The sequence below is a fragment of the Rutidosis leptorrhynchoides genome, chromosome 7, assembly GCF_046630445.1.
Source record: "Rutidosis leptorrhynchoides isolate AG116_Rl617_1_P2 chromosome 7, CSIRO_AGI_Rlap_v1, whole genome shotgun sequence".
Taxonomy (NCBI): domain Eukaryota; kingdom Viridiplantae; phylum Streptophyta; class Magnoliopsida; order Asterales; family Asteraceae; genus Rutidosis; species Rutidosis leptorrhynchoides.
The window spans coordinates 214,164,113-214,179,839 of NC_092339.1; positions in this window are offsets into that span (position 1 = coordinate 214,164,113).

Here is a 15,727-nt window from a genome sequence, read left to right on the forward strand (position 1 = left end):
GTTCTATATCTATATGATATGCTAACTTAATGATTTAAAACCTGGAAACACGAAAAACACAGTAAAACAGGATTTACGCCGTCGTAGTAACACCGCGGGCTGTTTTGGGTTAGTTAATTAAAAACTATGATAAACTTTGATTTAAAAGTTGTTATTTTGAGAAAATGATTTTTATTATGAACATGAAACTATATCCAAAAATTATGGTTAAACTCAAAGTGGAAGTATGTTTTCTAAAATGGTCATCTAGACGTCGTTCTTTCGACTGAAATGACTACCTTTACAAAAACGACTTGTAACTTATTTTTCTGACTAAAAACCTATACTTTTTCTGTTTAGATTCATAAAATAGAGTTCAATATGAAACCATAGCAATTTGATTCACTCAAAACGGATTTAAAATGAAGAAGTTATGGGTAAAACAAGATTGGATAATTTTTCTCATTTTAGCTACGTGAAAATTGGTAACAAATCTATTCCAACCATAACTTAATCAACTTGTATTGTATATTATGTAATCTTGAGATACCATAGACACGTATACAATGTTTCGACCTATCATGTCGACACATCTATATATATTTCGGAACAACCATAGACACTATATATGTGAATGTTGGAGTTAGCTATACAGGGTTGAGGTTGATTCCAAAATATATATAGTTTGAGTTGTGATCAATACTGAGATACGTATACACTGGGTCGTGGATTGATTCAAGATAATATTTATCGATTTATTTCTGTACATCTAACTGTGGACAACTAGTTGTAGGTTACTAACGAGGACAGCTGACTTAATAAACTTAAAACATCAAAATATATTAAAAGTGTTGTAAATATATTTTGAACATACTTTGATATATATGTATATATTGTTATAGGTTCGTGAATCAACCAGTGGCCAAGTCTTACTTCCCGACGAAGTAAAAATCTGTGAAAGTGAGTTATAGTCCCACTTTTAAAATCTAATATTTTTGGGATGAGAATACATGCAGGTTTTATAAATGATTTACAAAATAGACACAAGTACGTGAAACTACATTCTATGGTTGAATTATCGAAATCGAATATGCCCCTTTTTATTAAGTCTGGTAATCTAAGAATTAGGGAACAGACACCCTAATTGACGCGAATCCTAAAGATAGATCTATTGGGCCTAACAAACCCCATCCAAAGTACCGGATGCTTTAGTACTTCGAAATTTATATCATATCCGAAGGGTGTCCCGGAATGATGGGGATATTCTTATATATATACATCTTGTTAATGTCGGTTACCAGGTGTTCACCATATGAATGATTTTTATCTCTATGTATGGGATGTGTATTGAAATATGAAATCTTGTGGTCTATTGTTACGATTTGATATATATAGTTTAAACCTATAACTCACCAACATTTTTGTTGACGTTTAAATCATGTTTATTCTCAGGTGAATACTAAGAGCTTCCGCTGTTGCATACTAAAATAAGGACAAGATTTGGAGTCCATGTTTGTATGATATTGTGTAAAAACTGCATTCAAGAAACTGATTTCGATGTAACATATTTGTATTGTAAACCATTATGTAATGGTCGTGTGTAAACAGGATATTTTAGATTATCATTATTTGATAATCTACGTAAAGCTTTTTAAACCTTTATTTATGAAATAAAGGTTATGGTTTGTTTTAAAAATGAATGCAGTCTTTGAAAAACGTCTCATATAGAGGTCAAAACCTCGCAACGAAATCAATTAATATGGAACGTTTTTAATCAATAAGAACGGGACATTTCAGTTGGTATCCGAGCGTTGGTCTTAGAGAACCAGAAAATTTGCATTAGTGTGTCTTATCGAGTTTGTTAGGATGCATTAGTGAGTCTGAACTTCGACCGTGTTTTCTTTAAAAGTGATTGATTAACATTTTTGTTGGAAACTATATATTATTAACATGTATATATTATGTGATATATTAATCTCTTAACATGTTTGATATTGTGTGATAGATGTCAACCTCTAGCACAAATCCCATTGACTCACCTAATAATAACGAAGAGTCGAATATATATTGGACTGATTCACAAGTTCCCGAAGAAGAACCGGAAGAAGAATCAGAACCGGAAGAAGAATTAGAACCGGAAGAGGAGGAACCGGAGGAGGAAATAGAACAGGTGGGGGAAATAATAAAATGGTTAAGTAAAAGAAAATCCTCAACCAACCGACCAAGGTTAATTATGGTCAATGGTGTTTCCGCCAAGGAAGCAAAATATTGGGAGGATTACCAATTCTCCGATGAATCGAATTCTGACGAGAATTCCGATGATGTTATAGAAATTACCCCAACTGAATTTAAAAAGGCAAAATAAAATAATAAGGGAAAGGGCATAAAAATAGAGAAATCTAATTCCAACCCCGATGAACTTTATATGTATCGTCAACCCCCGAAGCCCTTAAGTTGTAACAATGACCCGGGAACCTCTAAACCACCAGGTTTTTCTAAATCGTTGTGGAAAACGACAGCTCGTATTAGGGGAACATCATATATCCCTAGAAACTTGGCAAAACGAACCAAAACCGAAGAAGAAGAAATGAGCGAGTCGGAATAAGATAGTTGTATTCGTGTGGTGTAATATATGTAATATAGTGTGCTTATGCTTTATGATATATGTAAAAATTGCTTGTATTAATAAGTATTTTTTTTTATGAATCTAACTCTTGTCTATTTTACAGTATAAAAACACAAAATGGATAGACAACCCAATATTTTAAGAGACCTACCCGGAGACATGATTAATGAAATCTTGTCTAGAGTCGGTCAGAATTCTTCGGCACAACTATTTACGGCAAAATCAGTTTGTAAGACATTCGAAGAACGTTCCAAGAATGTCTTGGTTTATAAAAGGCTTTCGTTCGAAAGATGGGGGATATCACATTGGGAAATCCATAAGTTACGATGTGTTTACTTTGACGCATATATTGCGGGGAACCCAAATGCTATTTTACGCAACGGGTTAAGAAATTATTTTGACTCAGTATATCCGAATATAGGACTTCGTGATTTAGAAAAAACGGCTAACATGCAACATAAAGAAGCATGTTATGCTTACGGGTTAGTAATGTTCGCTTCTCACCAAAGTGAGAACAAGAACATCGGGCTACAACTATTAAACAAGACGTTCCCACAAGTGACGGAGTCGGTAATTGGGGTAAGAAATGAGGTTTTTAGGTTATTACGAGATTGTTGGTCATTACGTAACCCTCGTCCCTTTGACGACGTTACAACAAACTATCTTATCAACGGCCATAACGGTTATGTTCCACAAGACCAAGGATGGGAAATAGTCCTAGTAAAACCAGAATGCATGACTTGTTTCTGGACGTATGAATTACGTGTCTTTATTGCCTTTGCTGAACGACTTGTGTACTAGCTAGAATTATCTTCACAACTATCTTGTATCAAAGTTATTGTGTGCTATATTTCATGCTTTATGTAAAATAAGCGGTATTGTAAGTTTGTAAAATATTGTATAAAAGTTTGAACGCGAAATATTATTACAATCAGTTTTTCATATAGAATTGTAGTAGTTGAATTGTATATTAGCTACTAAGTATGAACTTAACGGGTAGGTACTACCCGAATTTAAACTTATAAAACGCTAATATGAAGAAAAAGCTTTTATAAATGAGTTCATATTATGCTACGAAATACTATTAACTACTCTTAATATTCTGTATGATTAACTTGTTCCATTTGACTATTTTGAAGGAAATGGCACCGACTACTCGACACACCGTGAATATGAATGAAGAGGAATTCCGTACTTTTCTAGCTTCAAACATAGCCGCAGTACAGGCTGCGCTACATACCAACAATAACCTTGGATCTAGCAGTACAGGAAATCGTGTAGGATGCACCTTCAAAGAATTCACTGCCTGCAAATCTTTGGAATTTGATGGAACCGAAGGACCGATCGGATTGAAACGGTGGACCGAGAAGGTCGAATCAGTGTTTGCCATAAGTAAGTGTACTAAAGAGGACAAAGTGAAGTACGCTACGCATACCTTCACAGGTTCTGCGTTAACATGGTGGAATACCTATCTAGAGCAAGTGGGACAAGATGATGCGTACGCACTACCGTGGTCAGCATTCAAGCACTTGATGAACGAGAAGTACTGTCCCAGAACCGAGGTCAATAAGCTCAAGATAGAACTTAGAGGGTTACGAACCCAAGGATTTGATATTACCACGTACGAAAGACGATTCATAGAATTGTGCCTATTGTGTCCGGGAGTGTTCGAAGATGAGGAAGAGAAGATCGACGCGTTTGTGAAAGGATTACCGGAAAGAATCCAAGAAGATATAAGTTCACACGAGCCCGCCTCCATACAACAGGCATGTAGAATGGCTCACAAACTAGTGAACCAGATTGAGGAAAGAATTAAAGAACAGACGGCTGAAGAGGCCAATGTGAAGCAAGTCAAAAGAAAGTGGGAGGAAAACGGTGATAAGAATCACCAATACAACAACAACAGCAATTACAATAATAATCGCAACAATTATCCCAACAATCGCAACATCAATCGCAACTACAACAAACGGCCCAACAACAACAACAACAACAACAGCAACTACAAAAATCATCCCAACAACAATAACAACCGCAACAACAACAACAATCAGAAGCAGCTATGCCAAAGGTGTGAAAGTATCACTCGGGGTTCTGCACCAAATTTTGCAACAAGTGTAAAAGAAATGGTCATAGCGCAGCGAAGTGTGAGGTCTACAGACCAGGGGTTAACAGAACGAAAGGAACAAATGGTGTCGGAACGAGTAATGGCGGAGCAAATAGTGTCGGAGCAAGTTATGCCAATGTAGTTTGTTATAAATGTGGAAAACCGGGCCACATTATTAGAAATTGCCCGAACCAGGAGAACACGAATGGACAAGGCCGCGGAAGAGTTTTCAATATTAATGCGGCAGAGGCACAGGAAGACCCGAAGCTTGTTACGGGTACGTTTCTTATTGACAATAAATCTGCTTACGTTTTATTTGATTCGGGTGCGGATAGAAGCTATATGAGTAGAGATTTTTGTGCTAAATTAAGTTGTCCATTGACGCCGTTGGATAGTAAATTTTTACTCGAATTAGCAAATGGTAAATTAATTTCAGCAGATAATATATGTCGGAATCGAGAAATTAAACTGGTTAGCGAAACATTTAAGATTGATTTGATACCAGTAGAGTTAGGGAGTTTTGATGTAATAGTTGGCATGGACTGGCTGAAGAAGGTGAAAGCAGAGATCGTATGTTATAAAAATGCAATTCGCATTGTACGAGAAGAAGGAGAACCCTTAATGGTGTACGGAGAAAAGGGCAACATGAAGCTACATCTTATTAGTAATTTGAAGGCATAAAAACTAATAAGAAAAGGTTGCTATGCTGTTCTAGCACACGTCGAGAAAGTACAAACTGAAGAAAAGAGCATTAATGATGTTCCCGTCACAAAAGAATTTCCCGATGTATTTCCGAAAGAATTACCGGGACTACCTCCACATCGATCTGTTGAATTTCAAATAGATCTTGTACCAGGAGCTGCACCAATAGCTCGTGCTCCTTACAGACTCGCACCCAGTGAGATGAAAGAACTACAAATCCAACTGCAAGAACTATTAGAACGTGGTTTCATTCGACCAAGCACATCACCATGGGGAGCTCCTGTTTTGTTTGTCAAGAAGAAGGATGGTACATTTAGGTTGTGTATTGACTACAGAGAGTTGAACAAAATTACCATAAAAAAACCGTTATCCACTGCCGAGAATTGACGACTTATTTGATCAACTACAAGGCTCGTCGATTTATTCGAAGATAGATTTACGTTCTGGATATCATCAAATGCGAGTAAAGGAGGATGATATTCCAAAAACTGCTTTTAGGACGCGTTATGGTCATTACGAGTTTATGGTTATGCCGTTTGGATTGACTAACGCACCAGCTGTATTCATGGACCTTATGAACCGAGTGTGTGGGCCATATCTTGACAAGTTTGTCATTGTTTTCATCGATGACATACTTATTTACTCAAAGAATGATCAAGAGCACGAAGAACATTTGAGAAAAGTGCTAGAAGTATTGAGGAAAGAAAAACTGTACGCTAAGTTTTCAAAGTGTGCATTTTGGTTGGAAGAAGTTCAATTCCTCGGTCACATAGTGAACAAAGAAGGTATCCAGGTGGACCCGGTAAATATCGAAACCGTGGAAAAGTGGAACACCCCAAAAACTTCGAAGCATATACGTCAATTTATAGGATTGGCTGGTTACTACAGAAGATTCATCCAAGATTTCTCCAAAATAGCAAAACCCTCGACTGCATTAACGCATAAAGGGAAGAAATTTGAATGGAAGGATGAACAAGAGAAGGCGTTTCAATTATTGAAGAAAAAGCTAACTACGGCACCTATATTGTCATTGCCTGAAGGGAATGATGATTTTGTGATTTATTGTGACGCATCAAAGCAAGGTCTCGGTTGTGTATTAATGCAACGGACGAAGGTGATTGCTTATGCGTCTAGACAATTGAAGATTTACGAACAAAATTATACGACGCATGATTTGGAATTAGGCGCGGTTGTTTTTGCATTAATGACTTGGAGGCACTACTTATATGGGGTCAAAAGTATTATATATACCGACCACAAAAGTCTTCAACACATATTTAATCAGAAACAACTGAATATGAGGCAGCGTAGGTGGATTGAATTATTGAATGATTACGACTTTGTGATTCGTTACCACCCGGGGAAGGCAAATGTGGTAGCCGATGCCTTGAGCAGGAAGGACAGAGAACCCATTCGAGTAAAATCTATGCATATAATGATTCATAATAACCTTACTACTCAAATAAAGGAGGCGTAACAAGGAGTTTTAAAAGAGGGAAATTTAAAGGATGAAATACCCAAAGGATCGGAGAAACATCTTAATATTCGGGAAGACGGAACCCGGTATAGGGCTGAAAGGATTTGGGTACCAAAATTTGGAGATATGAGAGAAATGGTACTTAGAGAAGCTCATAAAACCAGATACTCAATACATCCTGGAACGGGGAAGATGTACAAGGATCTCAGGAAATATTTTTGGTGGCCGGGTATGAAAGCCGATGTTGCTAAATACGTAGGAGAATGTTTGACGTGTTCTAAGGTCAAAGCTGAGCATCAGAAACCATCAGGTCTACTTCAACAACCCGAAATCCCGGAATAGAAATGGGAAAACATTACCATGGATTTCATCACTAAATTGCCAAGGACTGCAAGTGGTTTTGATACTATTTGGGTAATAGTTGATCGTCTCACCAAATCAGCACATTTCCTGCCAATAAGAGAAGATGACAAGATGGAGAAGTTAGCACGACTGTATTTGAAGGAAGTCGTCTCCAGACATGGAATACCAATCTCTATTATCTCTGATAGGGATGGCAGATTAATTTCAAGATTCAGGCAGACATTACAGCAAGCATTAGGAACTCGTCTAGACATGAGTACTGCCTATCATCCACAAACTGATGGGCAGAGCGAAAGGACGATACAAACGCTTGAAGACATGCTACGAGCATGTGTTATTGATTTCGGAAACAGTTGGGATCGACATCTACCATTAGCAGAATTTTCCTACAACAACAGCTACCATTCAAGCATTGAGATGGCGCCGTTTGAAGCACTTTATGGTAGAAAGTGCAGGTCTCCGATTTGTTGGAGTGAAGTGGGGGATAGACAGATTACGGGTCCGGAGATTATACAAGAAACTACCGAGAAGATCATCCAAATTCAACAACGGTTGAAAACCGCCCAAAGTCAACAAAAGAGCTACGCTGACATTAAAAGAAAAGATATAGAATTTGAAATTGGAGAGATGGTCATACTTAAAGTTGCACCTTGGAAAAGCGTTGTTCGATTTGGTAAACGAGGGAAATTAAATCCAAGGTATATTGGACCATTCAAGATTATTGATCGTGTCGGACCAGTAGCTTACCGACTTGAGTTACCTTAACAACTCACGGCTGTACATAACACTTTCCACGTCTCGAATTTGAAGAAATGTTTTGCTAAAGAAGATCTCACTATTCCGTTAGATGAAATCCAAATCAACGAAAAACTCCAATTCATCGAAGAACCCGTCGAAATAATGGATCGTGAGGTTAAAAGACTTAAGCAAAACAAGATACCAATTGTTAAGGTTCGATGGAATGCTCGTAGAGGACCCGAGTTCACCTGGGAGCATGAAGATCAGATGAAGAAGAAATACCCGCATCTATTTCCAGAATATTCGTCAACACCTTCAACAGCTTAAAATTTCGGGACGAAATTTATTTAACGGGTAGGTACTGTAGTGACCCGAACTTTTCCATGTTTATATATATTAATTGAGATTGATATTTACATGATTAAATGTTTCCAACATGTTAAGCAATCAAACTTTTTAAGACTTGATTAATTGAAATATGTTTCATATAGACAATTGACCACCCAAGTTGACCGGCGATTCATGAACGTTAAAACTTGTAAAAATGACATGACGATATATATATGGATATACATATGGTTAACATGAGATTATGATAAGTAAGTATCTCCATAAGTATATTAACAATGAGTTATATACATATAAACAAGACTACTAACTTAAGGATTTCGAAACGAGACATATATGTAACGATTATCGTTGTAACGACATTTAAATGTATATATATCATATTAAGATATATTAATATATCATAATATCATGATAATATAATAATTTAACATCTCATTAGATATAATAAACAATGGGTTAACAACATTAATTGAGATCGTTAACTTAAAGGTTTCAAAACAACACTTACATGTAACGACTAACGATGACTTAACGACTCAGTTAAAATGTATATACATGTAGTGTATTTAGATGTATTAAAATACTTTTGGAAGACTTCAAGACATATATCAAAACACTCATACTTAACGAAAATGGTTACAGTTACTTTTCCATTCTTTTCTTTCATCAAGAATTCTAGTCGTATTCTTACCCGTATTATACACAACTTCAAAACGTACTTACTATGAGTATATTCCAATAGGAACTAGCATGGGATTCCACTCTTGATTATGTCATGTATGACTAATCAATTTTAACTTCTACCATGAGCTACTCAACTAACTAGAACTCCTTTTAACCCCACTCACCACTCACCAATTACCACTCATCATTCACTCCATTTCACTTCCAATTCTCTTTCTAATTCTCTCTCAACACACACACACTATTATGAACGTATTTTTCCAGTAGTTAATCATCATATTCATCAAAAATCACTTCAAGAATCAAGCTATAATCATCATCGGAAGAACACTTCAAAAATCCCTTCAAGTTTACTAATTCACTTCCAATCTTGTAAGGTGATCATCCAACCTCAAGAAATCTTTGTTTCTTACAGTAGGTTATCATTCTAATACAAGGTAATAACCATATTCAAACTTTGGTTCAATTTCTATAACTATAACAATCTTATTTCAAGTGATGATCTTACTTGAACTTGTTTTCGTGTCATGATTCTGCTTCAAGAACTTTGAGCCATCCAAGGATCCGTTGAAGTTAGATCCATTTTTCTCTTTTTTAGTAGGTTTATCCAAGGAACTTAAGGTAGTAATGATGTTCATAACATCATTCGATTCATACATATAAAGATATCTTATTCGAAGGTTTAAACTTGTAATCATTAGAACATTGTTTAGTTAATTCTAAACTTGTTCGCAAATAAAAGTTAATTCTTCTAACTTGACTTTTAAAATCAACTAAACACATGTTATATATCTATGATATGCTAACTTAATGATTTAAAACCTGGAAACACGAAAAACACAGTAAAACCAGATTTACGCCGTCGTAGTAACACCGCGGGCTGTTTTGGGTTAGTTAATTAAAAACTATGATAAACTTTGATTTAAAAGTTGTTATTCTGAGAAAATGATTTTTATTATGAACATGAAACTATATCTAAAAATTATGGTTAAACTCAAAGTGGAAGTATGTTTTCTAAAATGGTCATCTAGACGTCGTTCTTTCGACTGAAATGACTACCTTTACAAAAACGACTTGTAACTTATTTTTCCGACTATAAACCTATACTTTTTCTGTTTAGATTCATAAAATAGAGTTCAATATGAAACCATAGCAATTTGATTCACTCAAAACGGATTTAAAATGAAGAAGTTATGGGTAAAACAAGATTGGATAATTTTTCTCATTTTAGCTACGTGAAAATTGGTAACAAATCTATTCCAACCATAACTTAATCAACTTGTATTGTATATTATGTAATCTTGAGATACCATAGACACGTATACAATGTTTCGACCTATCATGTCGACACATCTATATATATTTCGGAACAATCATAGACACTCTATATGTGAATGTTGGAGTTAGTTATACAGGATTGAGGTTGATTCTGATGGAATTCATCACATAAACAAGTTTACAAAACCCATTTTGCATATATATGTATTCGTGTATATATGTGTATATCAAGCGGAAGCATTTTAAAGTTTGCATGTGTAGTTTAACCTTTTAAACATGAATTCCATGTATAGATCTAGTCTTGAAAATATACTAAAATGTAAATAGAGCTAGTTAGGGTTTATACCTTCTCCTAAAATGGAGGTTGAAGCAAGATGAAGATGAAGATGAAGAATAGCAAGTTTCTAACTTGAAACCTCAAGACTTTGATACCCACAAACCTTGAATCAACACCCTTCTTTGGTTAGGATTTTTAAAACACTTATTGACTAGCAAAATCAACCAAATAATCCCTTGTTCTTGCTCAAGAAATCGGCCCAAAAGGAGGAGGAAGGGAGAGTGTTTTGCTAGTTAGAAATGCAAGAATTAAAGTGTGTTTTTGAAAGAAGCAAGTAGTAATTAGTTTAGGTAGAGTGTCATTGTAAGTTGAGCAAGCATAGGGTGTTTTTGGGACTCCCAAAACCGTCCCACTTACCCCCTTTTTTTTTTTTTTTTTTTTTTGCTAAACCTTATAATACATCTAATTACTTGCATGCATCTTTCATTATTATTTTATAAACCTTTTATAAAACAATACTTTATAAACCACTTATAAAATATAACACACATTTAAGTTTAATCAAACAATTAAACTTGTGTATATATAATTATCCAAATAATTATTTCTTGCATTATGTCTTTAGAAAACTAATTTCTAAAGTCTAAGTGTCTAGTATTTATTTTAAAGATCCACTCATTAAAATAAATACATAAAAGTGTTGACGGTTTGTTATTGGGTATGATCCGACTTGGATCATAACATATTGGCCACAATAATTAATTATGTCTCTCGGGCATATGAAATACCTTCAATCTCCCACTTGCACGAGAAACATAAGGAATTAATGCAAGTGACGGATACCACCTAACGACCGTCCATCACCCCCAATGTGTTATGACTTAGTGCCATTCAATAACATCATCCCTTTCGAGTTCCCATCTCGAATATGATTAGGTGAATCTTTCAATATATCCTTTCGTCCTAGATGTCATGTCAAATCCAAGAGACATAGAATGATCACTCTCTTATAGATCTAACTTTATCAGGCCTTAGACATCTGACTCTCAACGAATAAGAGGGACAAATTCCATCTTGACTACATACGTCCTAGACACTACACTTCGTACCATACCTGAAGCCTCCCTTATGTACTACCATGTTTCAGAATAGCGAAGGAAAGAATCAAGGCACAATATTCGGTGAATGTCTGAACCCAATATGTGTCTCAGGTCTGAGGATATAATGATATTCTCCTTTACTCAAGATTACATGTGATCAACCACAAAGGCTCCATATAGTAAATCTTGAGAGCGGGTCTTCCAATATTTGTGTCCCACAAATATCTATGAACCTTGGTTGCAACCTTGCCCCACATTCACCATTTGAATGTTAACCAATCCAAGTTCATAATAGTCTAGACCTCACACTTGTTCCCACAAATGTGATCAACTACGGAATTTAGAATAATAGTTTATTCATGGATAAAATATGCAAAATTGGAACATGACTCATAATTAAATTAATACCATAATTATATTAATGAGTTTGAACTAATTCGTTCCGATACAATACATAAAATAGATCAATTCCAATCACTAGAATATCGAAGCCCTAATGCACAAACATGTCCCTCATGTTTTGGCCCATGTAAAAGCTTCGTGAGTGGATCCGCAACATTTTGATCTGTGTGAACCTTGTGAATACATATCTTTCCCTTTTCAACCTCATCCCTGATGTAGTTGAATCTCCGCTCAATGTGACGAGTCTTTTGATGAGCACGAGGTTCCTTGATTTGAGCAATCGCACCCTCGTTGTCACAAAAGATCTCAAGAGGGTCCTGAATGGAAGGGACCACTCCTAAGTCGTCGATGAATTTCTTCATCCATGCAGCTTCCTGAGCTGCCAATGAGGCGGCAATGTACTCCGACTCTATATTGGATAACGCAACAACTTCCTGTTTTGAGCTCTTCCAAGAGACCGCACCACCATTCAACATGAAGACATAACCGGATTGTGATCGAGAGTCATCTCGATCAGTTTGGAAACTCGCGTCCACGTAACCTTTTATAGCGAGTTCCTCCTCACCAGACCCATATATTAGAAACATATCCTTAGTCCTTCTAAGGTATTTCAATATACATTTAACCGCAGTCCAATGACTATTTCCTGGGTTATTCTGGTATCTACTTGTCAAGCTTAGAGCGCATGACACATCCGGTCTAGTACATATCATTGCATACATGATAGACCCAATAGCAGATGCGTATGGGACTTTCTTCATTCTCTCTTGTTCATCTTTCGTGGTAGGACACTGAGATGAACTGAGAACGGTTCCCTTTTGAATAGGTACCAAACCTTTCTTAGAGTTTTCCATCTTGAACCTTTTCAAGATTTTATCAATGTATGCACTTTGACTTAAACCTATCAATCTCTTGGACCTATTCCTATAGATCCCAATCCCCAATATGTATTGTGCTTCTCCAAGATCCTTAATGGAGAAGCAACTCTTTAGCCAAGTTTTGACTTCTTGCATTGTGGTGATATCATTTCCAAATAATAATATATCATCCACATATAGCACAAGGAACATTATAGAGCTCCCACTAACCTTCTTGTATATACAAGCTTCATCACCATTTTTAATGAAGCCAAATTTCTTTGCCTCTTCATTAAAACGATGATTCCACATTCTAGATGCTTGCTTCAATCCATAGATTGATTTCTTTAACTTGCATACCATTTTAGGATTTTTCGGATCAACAAAACCTTCGGGCTGTACCATATAGACATCTTCCTCAAGATATCCATTTAGGAAAGCGGTTTTGACATCCATTTGCCATATTTCATAGTCATAGTGAGCAGCAATGGCAAATAATATCCTAATAGACTTTAGCATTGCTACAGGCGAGAAAGTTTCATCATAATCAACCCCTTGAGTTTGAGTGAAACCTTTTGCTACAAGTCTAGCTTTGTATGTATCCAAGTTTCCATGTATGTCGGTTTTCTTCTTGAAAAGCCATTTGCAATCAACTAGCTTGGAGCTAGGAGGTTGCACAACAAGTTCCCAAACTTGGTTTTCATACATGGATTGCATCTCGGCGTTCATGGCTTCCTGCCATTTATCTTTATCAATTCTTGATAAAGCATCTTTGTAGTTTGTCGGTTCATCCAAATCAACCGTATAGCAACCTTCCACGAGAAACCCATATCTCTCGGGAGGATTACTAATCCTACTAGATCTTCGAACGTCTTGTGTACCTTGATCATCCACTTGATCATTTTCAACATCCTCATGTTGAGTACTAGTGCCAACCAATTGTGTATCATCGGCTTGATCTTGTACCTCTACAAGATCTATCTTCCTTTCACCATCACCTTCCATAAGGAACTTGGTTTCAAGGAATTCTGCTTTCCGAGCAACAAATACCGTTTGCTCGAATGGATCATAGAAGTAATATCCCATGTCATCTTTGGGATATCCTATGAAGATACACTTTGTGGATCGAGCATGTAGCTTATTTGCTACATAACGCTTAGGATAAGCTTCACATCCCCATACTTTCAAGTATGAAAGAGATGGAGGTTTTCCAAACCACATTTCATGAGGAGTTCGTTCCACTTTCTTGGTTGGGGCCATATTTAAAATACGAGCCGCGGAGCTTAGACAATAACCCCAAAATGATAGAGGTAACGAGCTTCTTGCCATCATAGATCGAACCATATCCATTAGGGTTCGGTTCCTCCTTTCGGAAACTCCATTAAGTTGGGGTGTTCCGGGTGGAGTAAGTTGTGAGATAATCCCACAACTCCTAAGATGATCTTGGAAGGCATCGCTTAGGTATTCACCTCCTCTATCGGTACGAAGTACCTTAATTGTCCTATTGAGTTGATTTTGTACTTCGTTTTGATATTCTTTGAATGCTTCGAACGTTTCGTCCTTGTGTCTTAATAAGTAGACATATCCGAAATGACTAAAGTCATCAATGAAAGTAACAAAGTATCTTTCACCATTCCTAGTCATGGGTTTAAAGGGTCCACATACATCCGAATGTATTAATCCCAATAAATCTTTAGCCCTTTCATAAGTCCCTTTGAAAGGTGCTTTAGTCATCTTGCCTTGTAAACAAGATTCACATACATCAAACGAATCCATTTCATTTGATTTCAAAAGTCCATTCTTTTGAAGTGTATGCATTCGGTTCTTGTTTATGTGACCAAGGCGACAATGCCATAAATAGGAATCACTCAAATCCCTTTTGAGTTTTTTGGTGCTAGTATGGTATATAGAGCTCGATGATGCGTCATCATGAACCAATTCATAAATTCCATTTGAAGGCGAAGCCTTGAAATAGAATACATTATCTTTAGAAACATGAATATCATCATCAATAAAATTAACAACGTAACCACATTGTTTTAAGCGAGAAATAGAAATAATGTTTCTATACAAATCCGGAGCATACAAAACATTTTCTAAAATAAGTTCCAATCCGCTTGGAAGCTTCAAAATAAAATCTCCTTGAGCTTTAACATGCACCTTTGCACCATTGCCCATATAGAGACTTGATGTTCCCGCCTTATGATCACTTCTTTTGAACCCCTGCAAAGAATTGCAAATATGAGTTCCACATCCTGTGTCTAATACCCATGTATTAGAAGAAGTAATACTAAGCTCTATATATACCATATATATATTACCTGAGGTTTGCCCTGCATCCCTCTTGTCCTTCAACTCCTTAAGATAGACCGGACAGTTTCGTTTCCAATGACCCATCTCACCGCAACCGAAACATGGGTCTTCCTTGGGGTTTGCCTTCTCGGCTACCTTTTGCTTTTTAGCCTTGTTGATGGTTGGGGTAACCATCTTCCCCTTCCCTTTGCCTTGATAGGCGGGTCCTTTTCTCTTAGCCACCTTTGGCTTAGAGGTGTTACCTTTGGATCCACCTTGATCGATTGCTAACACGGGTAAAGCCCTTTTACCCATGCTATTTTCCGCCGTTCTAAGCATACCGTGAAGCTCACCTATGCTCTTATCCATCCCATTCATATTGTAATTAATTACAAATTGATCAAACCTTTTTGATAGGGAGTTTAGGATAAGATCGGTGGCTAACTCATTTGAAATGTTTAGGTTGAGACGGTTAGCACGATCGATGAGGCTTT